This window comes from Oryx dammah, unplaced genomic scaffold (assembly GCF_014754425.2).
Source record: "Oryx dammah isolate SB20612 unplaced genomic scaffold, SCBI_Odam_1.1 HiC_scaffold_15, whole genome shotgun sequence".
Classification (NCBI taxonomy): domain Eukaryota; kingdom Metazoa; phylum Chordata; class Mammalia; order Artiodactyla; family Bovidae; genus Oryx; species Oryx dammah.
The window spans coordinates 19,111,588-19,128,245 of NW_024070199.1; the positions used below are offsets into that span (position 1 = coordinate 19,111,588).

A 16,658-nucleotide genomic window follows, 5' to 3' on the forward strand; every position below is an offset into this window, starting at 1 on the left:
AATGAGAAGGCTCTGTCTTAAGCAAAGAAGGTTTCAGAACTCCAGTTACTGTGCTTTCAAGGAGCTCTGGGCCAATATTGGAGCTGGATGAAAAAAATAAAAATAAGTAAAAAATATATATATATAGTTGTTGTTCAGCTGCTCAGTCATATCTGACTCTTTGTAACCCCATGGACTGCAGCGCACCAGGCTCCTCTGTCTTCCGCCACCTCCCAGAGTTTGCTCAAATTCATGTCCCTTAAGTTGGTGATGCTGTCTAACCATCTCATCCTCTGCCACCCTCTTAGCCTTTTACCTTCAATCTTTTCCATCATTAGTGTCTTTTCCAATGGGCTGACTTTTCGCCTCAGGTAACCAAACTAACATAATACATACAAAATATTTAATAAAAATATGGATACTACTGTGGCATTTTAGAAACCTGGGAAAGAAAACATACAAGAAAAACTGTGTCCCAATATCAAAGACAGGTATTCATGTCTGAAAGAAACTCACTGAGGCTGTGAAAACTGCCATAATTACTAAATTAACTTCTCTAATAAGTAGAAAATGTATTTTGCAATATGTAGGGAATGGTGAGACATGTTCTTCAAAGTATTTTATTTTATGCCAGCCAGAATGTAAGACATAACTAAGCACATTTTAGCCTATGCAGAAAAGTCAGTTCTCAAATAAGGATAACTCAGCATTATTTGAGCCCTCCCTTTTCTCCTTCTCTATATAACTGAATGCCTATTTACTCAAGAAGGCTAGCCACAATGACCCTTTGTGAAATATCTGTGCCAGAATAGAAAATTCCTTTTCCTAAAAATGCCAGTGGACCTATAGTCTGTTACTGATGGAAGTACAACATATGCTCTCTAGAAAGACATAATGTCCATGGTCAGGCGAATTTGGGGAGACTAAATACGGCAAGATTAAGCAGGTTTATTTGTGGTTTATCAGGATCTCTGATACATGCATGACAACCATAATGCATAGTCTGTATTTATGGAATATGTCTCGTAGATGTGATCACATAAGGGAAAATGATTATAGTAAAAAGCCACTTGGCTTTTTGGAATCTGCCCAGTGTGGATTGAAGTTCTGCTTCTGTCTGTTATAACCTTGGGCAGATTACTTAACACTGAACCTCCGTCTTCTCATCTATAAATAAGAGGTATGGGTATATACCTTGCAATCCTGGATCATCATTTTCTATCTCATATGAAAGTGACTTGTAAATACATTGTTAACATTCAGAACAGACTTATCAGAAGATATTTTATGAACTTTACTGTATCAGCATTGTATCTGAATATATAGCCTCAAAAGAACTTTTAAAAATTTAACCTAAGTTCTCTTCTGTGTTTCTTGACTTTTCTCACAGCTTCTGTCGGAAATCAGTTCTCTTTGTTTTGACAGGTTCATATTTACTTCTCTGCTGATTACTCGAAAATCTACATCTAGAACTTTATCCTGGTCCTGCCTCATATTTCTAGCACCCTATTCAACATCTCTTTCTGGTTGTTTAGTTAAATCTCTAAATAATTTCAAATCTTTCATTTGTTGTGCCTTTTATCACCTTCTGTATATTATAGTTACCTTGAATTCATTGTAACTGATCTGAGATTTATTTATTCATTTAAAACATATTTACTGAGGTAAAGAATCTGCTTGCAGTGCAGATCCTGGTTTGTTCCTGGGTTGGGAAGATCTGCTGGAGAAGGCATAGTCTACCCACTCCAGTTTTCTTGGGCTTCCCTTGTGGCTCAGCTGGTAAAGAATCCACCTGCACTGTGGGAGACTTGGGTTTGATCCCTGGGTTGGGAGGATCCCCTGGAGAAGGGAAAGTCTACTCCCTCCAGTATTCTAGCCTGGAGAATTCCATGGACTGTATAGTCCATGGGGTTACAAAGAATTGGACATGAGTGACTTTCACTTTCACTACTGAGAATCATTGTCAACCATTAAGAAGTTTATAAAACCTATCATAAATAAGATAATTTCAGTTGGCTAATAAGATATGAAGCAAAATACATGTCTATGTAAAAAGCATAGCAGAGTGCTGAGGACATGAAGAGTAATACATTGATTTAAGTAAACATCAATAATAAGTACACAAAGCAATTAAATTATTAGTAATTATTATTAGTATAAAATAATGTTATTCTAATTATATTAGTGGTATATTAATAAAGGTACTGCAGAATATTCAACAGAGGAATTTCACATGGTCTGACTATCTGGTTGAACTACTCCCACTTGTTTTCCTTTTCCCTGAACTAACATATAAAATCATTTGAAGGTTTTTCATCTAATTCTGTTGCTTCAGCCTCATGGTTTAGAACTTTTCCATGGCTCATCATTACAGTTAGGGAAAGCTCAAATGCACTCTCTGCTTACAATATTTATAACCTGGACATTGCCTGCCTCTTGAACCCATGTTATATGTCTCTCTTAAAAGATTTCTAAACTCCGGCTACACTAGACTTCCTGGGGTTTTTGTTCTCCATGAAAAATTTTCATTTGTTGGTTTTGCTTCTCAGAATGAATGTAAGATTAACAGTGACAATTTGGAGTGGTTTCAGTCTTCTAATTAGATACCTTGTTTTTATCCAGGTTGAGCTACACCATTTGCAAATCCCAGTGTGAAATGAAAATGTAAGCTCATTTATTTAAAACAAATGTCTTAAAAGAAATGGACTGATGTGTAAAGCTGTCTTCCTTTTCGCTGTGGTCTCTCCACTCTTGGGGCCTCACAAATGCTGTGTGTGAACAGGGTGGCAAGGAGCGGCAGATATGCGCATTGTGCGTCGCGCCTCTGCTCACGTGCCTGGTGCATTGTCCCATCTGACTTCAGTTACAAAACAAAGTCAAAACCAAAAGTTTCAAGAATGTCAAGAAACAAAAGCAGAGAACTAACTAAACACGTTAGGCCTTTTGGGGCTAAATGTAGGCCCTTTTGAGCAAAGCTTTGTGCAGTTGCATGGGTCCCATGCCCATTAAGCCAGCTCGTCTCCCTCCAAACTTTAGTCTGTTCTTCTAAATGCAGTATGAGTGACCCTTTAAATGTAATTCAGGCTATACTCAATGACCTTTCCTTATCCTAAAAAAGAATGCTTTATTCACCTTTTTATCAGTAACACCTATTAGAATGTCTGACATGTTGAAGATTTAATAAATAATTGATGAGTAAATATTTAATATGATTAAGTTAACAGGTGAGTTTAAATGGAACAGCACATGGGTTTATTTGGCTTTTGTTTTGACCAGAACTCTTGGTTGCAAATAACAGAATCCAAATTTATGTTGGCTTAAGGATATAAAAATATTATCCATCCAGTAACTATGACGTCTTGAACTAATTTGTTTGCAAGTATAGCTGGTTTCAAAGACTCAGATTACATACCTACAGTCTCTTTCTCTTGAGTTTGTTCTCTTTAATGTTTTTATTTTCAAGAAAGAAATATTCCCAGAATAGTCATGTTTCTCCCTTTTAGTTCTAGATTTTCATCCTATTATCTTTTTTCTCAGTTAAATGAGAACTTTTCCATCTCAATACTTTGAACAGAACTATTAGACCTCATTCTACTGCTGCTGCTGCTAAGTCACTTCACTCGTGTCTGACTCTGTGTGACCCCATAGACAGCAGCCACCAGGCTCCCCCGTCCCTGGGATTCTCCAGGCATGAACCCTGGAGTGGGTTGCCATTTCCTTCGCCAATGCATGAAAGTGAAAAGTGAAAGTGAAGTCACCCAGTCGTGTCCAACTCTTTGCAACCTCATGGACTGCAGCCTACTAGGCTCCTCCGTCCATGGGATTTTCCAGGCAAGAGTACTGAAGTGGGGTGCCATCTCCTTCTCCAGACCTAATTCTGGTTGACCTAAATTAAATCACATGCCCATACCTGAACAAACAACTTTGATTCTGTTGACTCAAGTTTGGACCACCATAAGTGGTTATGTTCCTTAAGTCTGGCATTGTTTAACCAGAATAGTGATGGATGTGTGTATCTTCATCTTGCTCCATAAAGCCAAATTATTCTCTATGATAGCTGTACCAGTGCATCACACTAGTAACTTAATTTAGAAAAATTGTTACACAAATATTTATGAGTATATTTGGGTAAAAAACCTTGGAAAGATATATTTTGTTTATAGACTTACTACATCTCCAGCCTGAAAAAAGAAAATGAGCTCCTTGATTTGAGAATATCTAGAAGATCAAAGATGTATAACAACAATGTCTATAGACTACAGAGTCTCTCATCATAAATGGGAGTGTCAAAATTAGTGGATACTAGCTACTCAGGAAGCAGGAACACTTGGTCTGTTTCTCTAGATTTTCCTACTGGAGGTATCTGGGTTAATAAACCTATGCTACTACCCTAAGCAATGATTTTGAGTCTTAAACATAGATATATCTGATATTTAAACTCAAACAAACAGGTGTTAGATTTGGGCTTTATTGTTAGAGGTTCTGACTTCAAATAAAGAGTTTACCACTTCCTACATTCATGTAGAGGACATGAATGTGCAGCAAATACTTTAAAGAGCTGGAGAAATGCTAGATGCATTTCAAAAGAGGACTTCCTATTCTTAGCTTTTGTGTGCAGACGTTGGTGTTATAATGAAAAGGTCCCTAGGCTTTGGAGATTGCCTGAATTCAGAAATAACTGCATTTATATTCTAAGATGGGCAAACCACTGTCTTCTGTAAAGCCGATTAGAAACAACCCAGCACACAGTTTTATTATGTGCAACAAATGAAATACATGTGTGGAGCACTTAGCAAAATACCTGGGACATAGTAGAGAGTAAATGTTAGATGACGATGAGGATACTGAGAAATGTTTTCTAAGTTCTACAGTCACCAAGCATTACTTTGTTACTTATAGGACACTATTTCTAATAGTTATAATATATTCAGTTCAGTTCAGTCGCTCAGTCATGTCCGACTCTTTGCGACCCCATGAATTGCAGCACGCCAGGGCTCCCTGTCCATCACCAACTCCCGGAGTTCACTCAGACTCGCGTCCATCGAGTCAGTGATGCCATTCAGCCATCTCATCCTCTATCGTCCCCTTCTCCTCCTGCCCCTAATCCCTCCCAGCATCAAAGTCTTTTCCAGTAAGTCAACTCTTCATATGAGGTGGCCAAAATACTGGAGTTTCAGCTTTAGCATCATTCCTTCCAAAGAAATCCCAGGGCTGATCTCCTTCAGAATGGACTGGTTGGATCTCCTTGCAGTCCAGGGAACTCTCAAGAGTCTTCTCCAACATCACAGTTCAAAAGCATCAATTCTTCGGCGCTCAGCCTTCTTCACAGTCCAACTCTCACATCCGTACATGACCACTAGAAAAACCATAGCCTTGACTAGACGGACCTTAGTCGGCAAAGTAATGTCTCTGCTTTTGAATATACTGTCTAGGTTGGTCATAACTTTACTTCCAAGGAGCAAACATCTATATTAGCCATGCAAAAAAAAATGCTTTGAATATGAAAAATATTTCAAAATCTGCCAATTTTCATCTTAGAATCATAATTAATTTCATCAAGATACACAAAAGTATCCCTTTTCTGATAAGCAAAATGCAAAGCTGTAAGTTTCAGATTAATAGTTAACATCTGGGGGCTCCATCATTTAGATGAAGAAAGGGATGGCAGCCCACTCCAGTATTCTTGCCTGGAGAATTCCATGGACAGAGGAGGCAGGCAGGCTACAGTTCACAGGATTGCAAAGATTCAAACATGACTGAGCAACTGAGCCTACACAGTCATTTAGAATGCATTGTGGTTGATTTACTGAAGAGATGATTTATGTATTTATATATTCATCAAGGAAGACTTCATCTGTGTTTCACCCAGACAGTTAGACTTTTATGGGAATTTGTTTTAAAACCATTAAGTCAGTTTTCCTTCTTCCTGGACTGATTTACCAGCAAAGTTAAACTAAACTCCAGTAAGTTAAGGGAATTAAAATCATGTTAAAAGGATTCATCACTTTTTGCACAGATGTCAAATGGGTTTCAACTCATTACTCAAACCCAACTGGGACTGTCTGCCTGGATTGTGGTGCTGAAAAGAAATCTGAGTTCTTGGAAAAACTGCGTATCATGATGAAAGAGAGCTATGTGCCATGGGAATGGGGGTATCACAAGTGGAACTATGTAATCACAGATTTGTCACCTCTGGTTTGTATAGCATAGAACGGATAAATGGAGGCTTAGAGCTTCTCATAACATCTGGAAGAAATAACTTCTTGATATCATTCACAGAGATAGTCTCTACAAATGAGTTTTATTTCACAGTATTTGTCAATATTAAACTTACTTCCCAAGGAAGAACTGAAAGTTCTAGAAATATACACTTGACATTATTATTATTTTTTTTCTTTTTGCAAATGGCACTGATTCTAGCAGCAACTTTTACTTTAGGAAAGTTTTTGTTATTTCTTTGTTTATTTGGCTTTCTTTGCATTTTAAATAGACGTTATTTTTTAGAGCAGCTTTACGTTCACAGCAAAACTGAACAGACTATCCAGAGATTTCTCATTTTCCATGTACAGCCTACTCCCACCACGCACATCTTCCGTTATCAACCCTCTGCACCAGAGTGGTACCTATGTTACCATCAATGAACCTACATTGACTCATCATTATCCCTCAAAATCCATAGTTTACTTTAGGGCTTACTCTTGTTGAATTGTTAAACTACACTATTTGTATTTTGCTGTGTGTTTGTGCATGTGTGCGTGCTAAGTCGCTTTAGTTGTGTCCAACTCTTTGAGACCCCATGGACTGTAGTCTGCCAGGCTCCTCTGTTCATGGGATTCTCCGGGCAAGGATACTGGAGTGAGTTGCCATGCCCTTCTCCAGGGGATCTTCCCGACTCAAGGATCAAACCCATCTCTCTCTGTCTCCTGCATTGGAGAGCTGCACAGCACTGTGAGGACTGTCCCACTTGGTCTTGCTTTACCTGATTCCTTTCATTGTTGTCAGGTCTGCATTGTTTTCTGAGGTCTTTCTCTGCCCACTCCTGCTTCCTTCTTTATCTTTCATAGGTGTTACCTGTAACAAATCTCCTGTACCTCTAAATCTGTCTTGGTATCTGCTTCATGGAAGACCCAAATTGACACAGTGAATCTTGAAAGGATATCAAACCACCCTGAAAGAATTTATTATTTCCAGTCTGAAGAAGGATATTATTTCTTGGCTCAGATATGAGAGCTGACCCTTGAATAGCATGGGTTGATCTGTGTGGGTCCACTTATATCTGGGTTTTTTTCAGTAGTAAAGACTAGATAACTACATGTCCTGAAGCTGGCTGAATCTGCAAATGCTGTATTGTAGATATGAAGGAATTGCATATACAAAGGGCCAGCTACACATTTTAAGTGAATTTTATCTGTGTGGAGGACTGGCACCCCTTACACTCTATGTTGTTTAAGGGTCAACTGTGCTTTATAAATTCACTGACTTAAATGTGCTGATTTATACACATTCTAAATTTTACTGTTGCATTAGAGATACAATGAGTTAATGTCATTCACAGTATAGTATTTGTAAAACTCAATCTGCCTTGATCAAATTAAGGATTAAGTTGTAATGGGTAGATCACACTGAGTAACACATAGAATCATCTTGTCTCAATGACACAATGGTAGAAAAAATAAATCTACTTTCTCTAAAACAAATCACCCTCATTACTATTGGTCATATATTAGTTATGTTACATATCCTTACAAACAATCAGATCTGACAAATTTGTATTGTCCCATTCACCTTTAGGTTAAGGAGGCTCAAGAATTAGTAGTGCAAGCTAAACAAAGGTTTTTTCCAAGAACTACTGAGAATTTCTTGGGAAATGGCAGATTTTGAAAAATGGATATATTTGGCCTTTATATACCACTTAAAATTGACTGCTAGCCCACCTGCCTATCTCAAAGCATCCTTTCTATAATATCTGATTGTGATTACAGTAGTTCATGTGAACAGAAGCGCATTACTGCTTTCTTTAACTAGCAAGCCATTACAGTAAAGTGGCACCCTGGATGAGACCTTATTAAAATAGAATGTACATACACCTGGGATTTCTGTGATTGAGAAGTATGAGTACAACGACTGCACTTAAAGAGCACGTATTCCCTGGAGACTTGGTGCTTTTCTTTTCAAGTAAGTAGAAGTCTGAATGTTATTAATGGACAAGGTCAAGTAGGTTATAGACACCTTTACAAACAGCAGCTATTTGAGGATAATAAACTCCTTCACTGGAGAGTTCAATTGATGATATCTTTCTTTGGAGATCCCAAAGAAGACTTGCTTAATTTATCTATCTTGAGGAACATTGCAAAGCTATTTTCTTGTCATAGAGATTTCATACCTGAACTTCAAAGTCACCTTGTGATCTTGTCAAGACTTTAACAACTATACTATAAGATAGGAAAAGAATTGACTATGGACAGTAAAATTGAAGTTATTCTATAGTTAAGGCAGTACAAAAGTCTGTGTACAAAATTAAATATTTTTGTGTGATATAGCTCATTTTAAAAATACTTTGGCTTGGGTAAAGAATCCATCTGCAAGGGGGGAGACAGAGGAGACTCTGTTTGATCCCTGGGTCAGGAAGATCCCCTGGAGGAGGAAATGGCAACCCACTCCAGTATTCTTGCCTGAAGTATCCCATGGACAGAGGAGCCTGGCAGGCTACAGTCCAGAGGGTGGCAAAATGTCAGACAGGACTGAGTGACTAAGCAAGAACATACGATTACCACTACTAGCAATAGTGCTTTACTTCAGAGAAGGCAATGGCAACCCACTCCAGTACTCTTGCCTGGAAAATCTTCAGTCCATGAGGTCGCTAAGAGTCGGGCACAACTGAGCAACTTCACTTTCACTTTTCACTTTGATGCATTGAAGAAGGAAATGTATTCTTGCCTGGAGAATCCCAGGGACAGAGGAGCCTGGTGGGCTGCCGTCTATGGGATTGCTCAGAGTTGGACGTGACTGAGTGATTTAGCAGCAGCAGCAGCAGCAGCAGTGCTTTACATTGTATCAAGCAAATTTTTATCAGTTAACTAATGGTGTTCATAAGAACCTTCTCAAGACAATTTATTCCCATGTACACTTAAAACTTTAAATTTATTCATAGCTTAGTTTATTAATTTTATTAACTATGCTTCAGTTCTTTTCTCTATAGAGGACATCCAAACTGAATCACTGTGAGAGTTTGGTTAGAACTAGGCTGGAACAAATTAATTGCATGATAAATATTTATTTTCATTTATTATTATTTATAAAGATAAGACAATGGCACCCCACTCCAGTACTCTTGCCTGGAAAATCCTATGGACAGAGGAGCCTGGTAGGCTGCAGTCCATGGGGTCCTTAAGAGTCAGACACGACTGAGCGACTTCCGTTTCACTTTTCACTTTCATGCATTGGAGAAGGAAATGGCAACCCACTCCAGTGTTCTTGCCTGGAGAATCCCAGGGATGGGGGAGCCTGGTGGGCTGCCATCTATGGGGTCGCACAGGTCGGACACAACTGAAGCAACTTAGCAGCAGCAGCAGCATAAAGATAAGAAAAAATGAAAATAATTGGAAGAGTTTTTTTTAAAGATGCTGAGGAGAGACATACAAATTCAAATGACATTTTCACACAATTTAGAATTTGAAATTAAGACAAATATTTCTAAATCACATAATTTAAGTCATAGATACAGAAACTGCCCATTTTTTTCCTAGAAACTTTCTCTACTTTTTCAAAAGGGGTAATTAAAAGGTGTTCTTAAAGATAATTAAACTACTTACTTCCTTGGTGGTCTGGTGGCTAAGACTCCTTTGCTTCCAATGCAAGGGGCCTGTGTTTCAGCCCTGGTCTGGGAACTAGATCTCACATGCTGCAACTGAAAAAGATTCTGCATGCCACAACTAAGACTTGGTGCAGCCAAATAAATAAATACTTTTTTAAAAATAATTAAACTATTAAAAATTATTGTGATAACCCACAAATCATTAGCTAAAGAGTGATTTACTTTATAGTGATTTACTTTATATATTTACATAAATTGCCCCTTCTTTGTGTGTTTTCTCAACTACTCAACTCCTAGCTATTCATACATACCATTCCCATTAATGCCAAAATCATAGCACAACTGTTTCTTAAAGGAAAGTTAATTATTTACTGACCTTGAGTTACATAGTTTTGAATGAGAATATTCTGATTAATTTGTCTTTCTCCACATTTCTCTTCACAATCTGTGAAGGAGTTTTATAGCAAAAATATAAAATGATATTAGTTTGTCAAAAACTGTTTATGCAGATGACCTTTCTATGCGTTTCCATGTCTTCCCCTTGGGGACAGTTGTCCAAGCTCAACATTCAGAAAACGAAGATCATGGCATCTGCTCCCATCACTTCATGGCAAATACATGGGGAAACAGTGAGAGACTTTATTTTTTTGGGCTCCAAAATCACTGCAGATTGTGATTGCAGCCATGAAATTAAAAAGATGGTTACTTCTTGGAAGGGAAGTTATGACCAGCCTAGACAGCATATTAAAAAGCAGAGACATTACTTTGCCAACAAAGGTCCATCTAGTCAAGCCTATGATTTTTCCAGTAGTCATGTGTGGATGTGAGAGTTGGACTGTGAAGAAAGCTGAGTGCCAAAGAATTGATGCTTTTGAACTGTGGTGTTGGAGAAAACTCTTGCGAGTCCCTTGGACTGCAAGGAGATCCAACCAGTCCATCCTACAGAAGATCAGTCCTGAGTGTTCATTGGAAGGACTGATGTTGAAGCTGAAACTCCAATACTTTGGCCACCTGATGCAAAGGGTTGACTCATTTGAAGAATTCATTTGAATCAGTTCTAATGAGGTGGATGAAACTGGAACCGATTATACAGAGTGAAGTAAGCCGGAAAGTAAAACACCAATACAGTATACTAACACATATATATGGAATTTAGAAAGATGGTAATGATAACCCTATATGCGAGAGAGCAAAAGAGACACAGATGTGTAGAGCGGACTTTTGGACTCTGTGGGAGAGGGAGAGGGTGGGATGCTTTGGGAGAATGGCATTGAAACATGTATAATATCATATAAGAAACGAATTGCCAGTCTAGGTTTGATATAGGATGCTTGGGGCTGGAGCACTGGGATGATGCAGAGAGATGGTATGGGGAGGGAGGTGGGAGGAGGGTTCAGGATTGGGAACATGTGTACACCCATGGCAGATTCATGTTGATGTATGGCGAAACCAATTCAGTATTGTAAAGTAAAATAAAAAAGAACATAAACTGCTTTATCTAACTATAATAAAAGAATGGTAGAGTATTAAAAAGTAAAAAAAAAAACAACAAAAAAAGAAAAGACCCTGATGCTGGGAGGGATTGGGGGCAGGAGGAGAAAGGGACAACAGAGGATGAGATGGCTGGATGGCATCACTGACTCAATGGACATGAGTCTGAGTGAACTCCGAGAGTTGATGATGGACAGGGAGGCCTGGTGTGCTGCAGTTCATGGGGTCGCAAAGAGTTGGACACGACTGAGTGACTGAACTGAACATGAATTAAGATTTCTCTTATGACCAGACAGAGGGATTCATTTGAATGATTCATGTAGCAAAACTGAAAATAGAAAAGCACATGAAAGTGTTTACTTAGCACATACACCAAGTTAGATATTAAGAAATTATTCTGAGTTGATGTTATAAATTACAAGAAAAAAAAAAACTATTCTAGCAGGTTTAGTCCACTGTTAAGTACACAGCCCATCTCCAGGGGCTTCATTATAAATTCCTTTTCTTGTAGCACACCCTTTCCTCCACAGTTATCCACAATTTTATTTTTTTTCTCTTGAGCCTGCAAGACTTTCAGGTACAAAACTCACTCTAATGTGGTATTCTCTTTATATTCTCCATCCTGCCTTTATGTACTTGAAAAGAAAGTAAATCATATTGGTTTATAGTTCCTTTTCTGATAGCAGAAAGATTTGGGTTTGAATTTCAAAAAGAAATGACATGAAAAGAAACAAAAAATGTGATGATAATGACAAGTATAAGTACCAAACAATTCACTGAAGTAGAATTTAAATGTTGGTTGATAACCATAAGTGAGATGGCAGAGGGTGACCGATTTAAAAATGTTTCAAGATACTGTATAATGTTTTGAAGCCAGGAAAATACAGAACAAATTTATATTTCAAATTAAGTATTATATTAAATATTTAAATATCACTAATAAAATAGAATCTATAGATTTCAAGGAATTAAAAAGAAAATACAAAATAAAAACTGAAAAAGGGACAGTGGATCAGTTGGGGTTCTCTAGAGAAACAAAAGAAGTGGAATGTGCATACAAACATACACAGAGAAAGGAAAAAAAAAATAGATACACCGTAAGAAATTGGCTCATATGTTTAGGAAAGCTGAGAACTCCCAAGACCTTCAGTCAGTAAGCTAGAGCTACAGGAGAGGCAAGAGTAGACTTCCAATCTAAATCCAAAGGCAGAAAATAACCAATGTCCCAGCTCAGAGAGAGGCAGAGAAAGAGGAAGCAAACTCTTCATCTCTCAGACTTATTGTTCCATTCAGACATTGACAGTCACCTGTATCAAGGAGGACAATTGATTTATTCAGTCTAGAAATTTAAATTTTAATCTCATCTATAAACAACTTCACAGACACACCCAGAATAATGTTTCACCAATATCTAGCAAGCTTATGATCCAGGCAACTTAACGCCAAAAATTAACCATCACAAAAAGTGAATATACCATTGCTTGATTCAGGAGGTAATTAATCATGTGTATAGGTGCATCAGAAATCAATATGCTATACATTTAATACTGATGTCTTTTATATATTTTATGTGAAAATGAAAATGTGAGTCACTCAGTTGTTTTCAGCTGTGTGACCCCATGGACTGTAGCCTGCCAGGTTCCTCTGTCCATGGAATTCTCCAGGCAAGAAAACTGGAGTGGGTTGCCATTCCCTTCTCTAGGGGATTTTGCTGACCCAGTGATCAAACCTGGGTCTCCCACATTGCAGGCAGATTCTTTACTGTCTGAGCTACCAGGCAATATATTGTTTGTATACCTCAGTTAAGAAAATGAAGCAATAAAAGAAAACAGAAAAGGTACTGAAAAGGCAGAATAAAGGTAAAATAAAGTCAGAGATAAAATAATTCCAAATATGACAATAAATTTTAAACTAATAAAGTCCCAATTTTAAAGATATAAAGTTTAGTTTGGGCAATAAAAAATCCAAGTATATAATTATTTGTAAAAGATTCTTAGGATGTAAGTTCACAACTATTTGTGAATTTAAAACTGAAAGTAACATTTCTTGTAACAAATTAAAAGGAAGCTTGAGTAGTGGTTGACAACATGGACTTTGGAGTTAGACTGCCTGGATTACATTTTTTGCTCTTATAAATTTTGTTGAAATGGTAAAATTGCTTACCTTTATCATCTGTATTGGATTATTTTGATAGTAAGAATAGCTATTCATCAGTTTATTATAAGAATTAAATACAGTCATACATATAAAGCTACTAAAAGGTATTTGTCCCAAAGTAGATACTTGAAAATTTGGAGTTACTGTGAAGGCAATGGCACCCCACTGCAGTACTCTTGCCTGGAAAATCCCATGGACAGAGGAGCCTGGTAGGCTGCAGTCCATGGGGTCACCAAGAGTCGGACACAACTGAGCGACTTCACTTTCACTTTTCACTTTCATGCATTGGAGAAGGAAATAGCAGCCCAGTCCAGTGTTCTTGCCTGGAGAATCCCAGGGACGGGGGAGCCTGGTGGGCTGCCGTCTATGGGGTTGCACAGAGTCGGACACGACTGAAGTCACTTAGCAGTAGCAGCAGTTGTTATTGTGGTTAGTAATATTGTCATCATCAAATAAAACAGACTTTATAGCATCATTAGATACAAAAGAACACACAAACACATATATGAAATGAATATATTTCAGTTTATCAGAAGATGAAGAATTCTAAACACATATGGATCTCATATTCTCAAAATACAGAAAGCGAATATGGACAGAATTAAATGGTGAAGGACAGAAGCCTGGTGTCCTGCAGTCCATGGGGTCTCAAAGAGTCAGACACGACTGAACGATTGAACAACAACAACAACAACAAAACAAGTAAACAGTCTTATCACAAGTGAAGTCGCTCAGTCATGTCCAACTCTTTGCGACCCCATGGACTGTAGCCTACCAGACTCCTCCCTCCATGGGATTCTCCAGGCAAGAGTACTGGAATGGGTTGCCATTTCCTTCTCCAGGGGATCTTCCTGACCCAGGGATCGAACCCGGGTTTCCTGCATTCCAGGCAGACGCTTTAACCTCTGAGCCACCAGGGAAGCTGTAATGTTTCTGACTTAATAGACAAATGACTAAGTAAAGTTATAGGATGTTTGAAAAAAAAACATTAATACACTGAACTGTTGATACTTGTTGTTCAGTCCCTTCAGTTCAGTTCAGTCGCTCAGTCGTGTCTGACTCTTTGTGACCCCATGAATTGCAGCATGCCAGGCCTCCCTGTCCATCACCAACTCCAGGAGTTCACTCAAACTCACGTCCATCGAGTCAGTGATGCCATCCAGCCATCTCATCCTCTGTCGTCCTCTTCTCTTCCTGCCCCCAATCCCTCCCAGCATCAGAGTCTTTTCCAATGAGTCAGCTCTTCGCATGAGATGGCCAAAGTACTGGAGTTTCAGCTTTAGCATCAGTCCTTCCAAAGAACACCCAGGACTGATCTCCTTTAGAATGGACTGGTTTGATCTCCTTGCAGTCCAAGGGACTCTCAAAAGTCTACTCAAACACCACAGTTCAAAAACATCAATACTTCTCTGCTCAGCTTTCTTCACAGTCCAACTCTCTCATCCTTCCTTAGTCATGTCTAATTCTTGGCAACCCTATGGACTGCAGCACACCAGGCTTCCCTGTTCTTCACCATCTCCCAGAGCTTACTCTAACTATTGACCATTGAGTCAGTGATGCCATCCAACCATCTCGTCCTCTGTCTTCTCCTTCTCCTTTTGTCTTCTATCTTTCCAGCATCAGGGTCTTTTCCAGTGAGTCACTTCTTTGCATCATGTGGCCAAAGTACTGGAGCTTCAGTATTAGCATCAATCCTTCCAATGAATATTCAGGGTTGATTCCCTTTAGGATTGATTGGTTTGATCTCCTTGCTGTCCAGGGGACTCTCAAGAGTCTTTTCCAACACCACGGTTTGAGAGCATCAGTTCTTCAGTGCTCAGTCTTATTTATGGACCAACTCTCACATCCATATATGACTACTGGGAAAACCATAGCTTTGACTAGAGGGACCTTTGTCACCAAAGTAACGTCTCTTCTTTTTAATACGTTGTCCATTGACATAGAGCTATTGATATAGAGGCAACAAAATCAATATAACAGAATTCATATATTTAATTAAAGCATTCCTAAAACAGTTATATGAATTGAACATCAATTAAGCTGAAGAAATCCTGCATCCACTTTAAAGAATTATGCAAATCTCATTTTCTTAACCCAATAAAAAATAGCAGAAACAATTTTAAAAATAATGAAAAGAACATTAGATAAGTAAATACATGACTAAATTTTAAAATTGTTCTAATGACTTATTCAAATAAATCACAGTGGAAATCAAATAAAAATGAGATGATACTGAAAATGCTTCATGCTTTTTTTTGGTCTATGCTATTTGTTTTCTGTGAAATATAGGGAAATCATTTCTGAATTCAGTGATTCATTTATTCCAGGGAATTTCTCTATTTTATCTTGAATTTCTTCCATTTTATAATTATTGGTTCTGCTTCACTCTGTTCTCTATTAAATTTTATTAATTTTGGTACTTTATATTACTTTCTGTCATCTGTATTTCATATCTCTGCATGGGTGTGTGTGTGCTAAGTCACTTCAGTCATGTCCGACTCTGTGAAACCCTGTGGACTGTAGCCTGCCAGGCTCCTCTGTCCATGGGATTCTCCAGGCAAGAATGCTGGAATGGGTTGCCATGCCCTCCTGCAGGGGAATTTTCTGACCCAGGCATTGAACCCCTGTCTCTTATGTCTCCTGCATTGGCAGGCAGGTTCTTTACCTCTAGAGCCACCTGGGAAGCCCTTTCATATCTGTAATTTGATCAGTCTTTAATTTGAACTATATTTTCAATTTTTTTTATTACATTTTGCAAGACTATTCCTTGGGGATCTGACTAGATGTTCATAACAATTCTCCATTTCTTCTGCCTACAGTGTGACTTTCATGTCCATTATGCCTTTGCTTTTTTTTCCTACTTATTTTCTTAGGTTTTCTACCTCACTTTTCTTCTGTCTCATGCACAAACATACTTATGCATATTTTCCTCTTTTATAGAGGCCATATTTCTCCAACTCCTGGGAACCAAAAGGTCATAATTTTCAACCATCGTTGTTGCACAATTGCTCTAATGTGATTAGTGTGTATTCTTTATTCACCTGTTCGTTTTCTATCAGATTCTATTTCTTCTTTATTTCCTCATTAATGTTGATACAGGACACATTATTGCTTCTTTGTGGTTACTACTTATACTTAAGGAGCTCTGTTTTTCTTGGTCTATTTATTAAAGGATGTTCTTAGTCATCAAGGAAATAACCTGTCTCATCATTAATCT

General features: G+C 38.1%; 1 non-coding gene across 1 annotated transcript; it reads right to left on the reverse strand.

Annotated features, from left to right (window-relative positions):
* Positions 1-14,288: 14,288 nt before the first annotated feature.
* TRNAS-GGA lies at positions 14,289-14,361 on the reverse strand. Its single transcript has one exon. It is a non-coding gene; the product is annotated as a tRNA-Ser (tRNA).
* Positions 14,362-16,658: the final 2,297 nt, after the last annotated feature.